General features: G+C 37.7%; 1 non-coding gene across 1 annotated transcript; it reads left to right on the forward strand.

Annotated features, from left to right (window-relative positions):
- The first annotated feature begins 1,245 nt into the window (after positions 1-1,245).
- LOC141636511 (small nucleolar RNA R71) lies at positions 1,246-1,354 on the forward strand. Its single transcript, XR_012541117.1, has one exon. It is a non-coding gene; the product is annotated as a small nucleolar RNA R71 (small nucleolar RNA).
- The last annotated feature ends 2,549 nt before the right edge of the window (positions 1,355-3,903 follow it).

Here is a 3,903-nt window from a genome sequence, read left to right on the forward strand (position 1 = left end):
ACACTTTGGCCCCTAAATCACAAAGGGCCTTTCCAATTTCGTGGTTACCTATAGTGCAGGGAATTGAAAAGCTACCCGGGTCCTTTAATTTAGGTGGTATATTAATTTGCGAAAGAGCATTGCATTCTTCCACAAAAGCAACATTACCATCATCATGAAAATTTCTCTTACGATTCAAAATGTCTTTCATAAATTTAGCGTAAGAGGGTACCTGGGTAATTAGATCAGTGAAAGGAATGGTTACCTCAAGATTTTTGACCATCTCCAAAAACTTACCAAACTTGCACTCCAGCTTAGTATTCTTTAAACGCTCCAGATACGGGACTGCAACACTGGCCGTAGGATCATCAACCTTCGGCTTCCGTAAATTTAAAACCTCCGTCAAATCATCAATGAGTATAGAATCATGCAAATTAATTGACGGATTTGCGTCCTGCGCTGGAGACCCGGTCGATCGACCATTGGTCTCGGTCGATCGACCAATCACACTGGGCATGAACAGTTTCTGGTCAGAAACTCCTTCGTCAGGAACTTCAGTCAATCGACTAACATTGTTGGTCGATCGACCACATGCGCTGGGTTCAATTAGTTTCTGGTCAGAAACTTTTTCATCAGAGAATCCGGTCGATCGACTGCTGTTGTTGGTCGATCGACCGCTGGCAGTAAAGCTCGTTTTCGCACCAGAATTTAAATTTGTCTCTTCATCATTTCCCGAGTCTTCTCTTGGCTTATCGGGACCTTCATAAGAAATGACACTTCGGAGATTAATGGCATTAATGGTTCCAATTGGCCCCACATTTTCTTGAAGAATTGGCGACTTGGTTAGCCTCTAAATTCTCTAACTGCTTCACAAAATTCTTTGCAGATTCAATCCCAGCTTCTTCTATTTTTGTGACTTGAACCAAAAGAGCTCGGACTATTTCTCTTAATTCCGCGGTTTCATCTGAGTTATGAACAGGAATTTCGATTTCTCTCTCGGAATCCTTAGAAGTCTCGAGCTTTTCAAGCCGGGCTGTAATAGAAGCTATGAGTGTCGCAACGGCACTCATTTCATCACTTTGCTTTCGTGAGTTTCCACGCGAACTCCCAAACTCAGTTCTATGGACTGCCATCTCCTCAATAGTGTTCCAACCTTTATTCTGACGAGTATTATTTTGGAACCTACCATTCGCAGCTGCATCCAGTATAACCTTGTAGTCATCATATAAAGAATTATAGAATATGTTGCAAAGGTACCACTGCTAGAAACCGTGGTGAGGGACAGATCAAACCAAACTCTTGAAACGTCCCCATGCTTCGCAAAATTCCTCATCAGGTCCTTGCTGGAAATTTGTAATTTTGCTTCTCAAGGCATCAGTCTTGCAAGTGGGAAGTATTTTTTGTAGAATGCTAATGCTAGAGATGTCCAATCTGTGACTCCAGCTGCTACCCTATCAAGGTAGCGGTACCAATTTCACGTAGAATCCTTCAAGGAGTATAAGAACATCATCTCCTTTACTTCATCCTGGGTCACCCCAGCCGACACAGGTATCGAAGAACAGTAGTCTGTGAAAATTTCCATATGCTTCAAAGGATCCTCGTCCGGTAGACCAGCAAACTGATTTCGCTCCACTAAATCGATATAGGAGGAACGAAATTCGAAGTGACCAGTAGTAGGAGTGGGTAAAACGTATCCCTTTGGAACATGCTGCACTTGTGGCTGAAGATTATCATATATTGTAGTCATGATCGTGAAACGGAGAGTACTCAAGCCTTCCTCTCAAAAATCTGTCCTCTAACTGTGCAAAATCAAAACTAGAAGCAGGAGTAAGCAACGGCCTCAAGGAACCAAAGTTCCTTGAGACAAGAAAAATAAACTAAAAATAAAGCAAACAGAATTACACCGTCTCCCCGACAACGGCGCAAAATTTGATACCGTCGTTTTGTATCAAAATTAAATTTATAATCCAAACTAAAACTATAGCTAGTGATAGTAAGGGTCGAAACACAGAGAGACAAGATCAATTCTATTTGCTATTTTTTAATCTATTGAAGTAACAATTAAATGGGGGGTTTTGAATTCGTTTGATTCTAGTGAATAATTGCTAAAATAAGAAATTTCTCAAACAAGATAAAAAGAAGATCAGGAACTTCGGTTCACCATGGCTAAGGTCAGGTCAAAAAGGTAGCAGAGGTCCTATAATACGGTCTCAGGAAATATGAGCAAGCGTTTCGATCAATGCTCAAAATTAACCTTACGGTCTTCTAATTCCCTAGAATTTCTCAAAGCTTTCGCTCAAAGGAAATTCCAAAACTAATGAAAACCTAACCTACTAATCTTTCAATCTAGCAAGACGGGTTTATCAAAAGGTAATAAGATCGATATGGAAGAAAATCATACTAATAAAATTGACCCTAATTTACGCCATGGCTCACCTCGTTCCCAATCAAGATAATTAGCTATGCATGATTAAAACTATAACAATTGCAAAATTAAAGACAAAGAATAAAATTGACATGATTGAAATTGAACTTAAGATGAAGGATTAAAACTGAATTACTTGAATATAAACTAGTAACAACAAGAATTAAATTGACAAGAAATCAAAGAAGAAGGAAATTGCATTAAAGCTTACTAAAGAATTGATGAACAAGGCAATTGAATTTAAATCCGTAGTCTACACCTTCTTGTTCCCCAAAAACTAGATCTAAAACTTCCGTTCTTGAATAAAAAGCATAACCTAAATTATTGTCTTTCTTCTACTGATAAACGTCCTCCCCAAGATTAATTACAATTGGGCTTTTAAAAGACTAAAGCATAAAATAAATCTCAGACTCGCGGTTTGGTTGATTGACCAGATGGCATGGTTGATCGACCAGCCAGTACAGTACTTCCTTCTCTGCTGAACTTCCACGGTCGATCGACTGGATATGTTGGTCGATCGACCAACCGAGTATTTGGCAAGAACTTCCTTTTCTCTTCCAATCAGCCTCTTTACTCCAATGCACGCATCCCAAGGTGAGCGAGTCCGAACTCCCATCTTCCAAGTTTCCATAAAGTTGCTTCCGGAGGACGATTTAAGCTTCATTTAGCCTACTTCTACTCATTCCTACAGTAAATCATAGAAATTCCAAAGTAAACCGTTTCGGGAGAAATAGTAGCTTTAAGCTAACAAATAAGCATAGAAATACGTGCCAAAACTGCAAATAAAGTGTATAGAATATGCACGTATCAATGTCCATGTAAACCTGCCATGCACAGTCTAGCAAACATCACAAGTAAAGAGAGATTAAATAAGTGAAGGACTTGTCATCATCAATATTCAAAGTGCAACAGTAACATATATATTTTATATTGTAATAACATGTTTTAGGTACTACATCATACAAGAAGAAGACTACTACGATTAGGCCCGTGTATCGCACGGGTATTAAATCTAGTATATTATTAAAGGAAGATTTTTTCGAGCGATTATAGAGTCTCCAACTTTTATAAACTTCTCAAAATTAAAATAAATATAAAAATTTAAGGAGATATTGTTTGTTACTTGGTTTTTTAATTATACGTCATTAATTACTGAATTGGATCTCTTCTGCCAATTAATGTATGTAGGTTATAGGATATGAGTATTTGATAATGGGAGTCTACTTCCAAACTTTGTAGGCTATATAAATGATGAGCACTATAATTCACACCAAACTTTGTAGGCTATATAAATGATGAGCACTATAATTCACACCAATTTGAGATTTACGCATATTTTTTTAAACAGAGATTTACGCAGATTGCCTATACTATATTAGCATTGTTATACATTAATTTATAATCATTGCCCCTGTTGTTTTATTTAACTATGAGCATGATCATGAGATTTGCTAATGATCTCTTAAAATTGTTTTTTGTAGGAAGCAAATAGTGGTAAT

Source organism: Silene latifolia, chromosome Y (genome assembly GCF_048544455.1).
Source record: "Silene latifolia isolate original U9 population chromosome Y, ASM4854445v1, whole genome shotgun sequence".
Taxonomy (NCBI): domain Eukaryota; kingdom Viridiplantae; phylum Streptophyta; class Magnoliopsida; order Caryophyllales; family Caryophyllaceae; genus Silene; species Silene latifolia.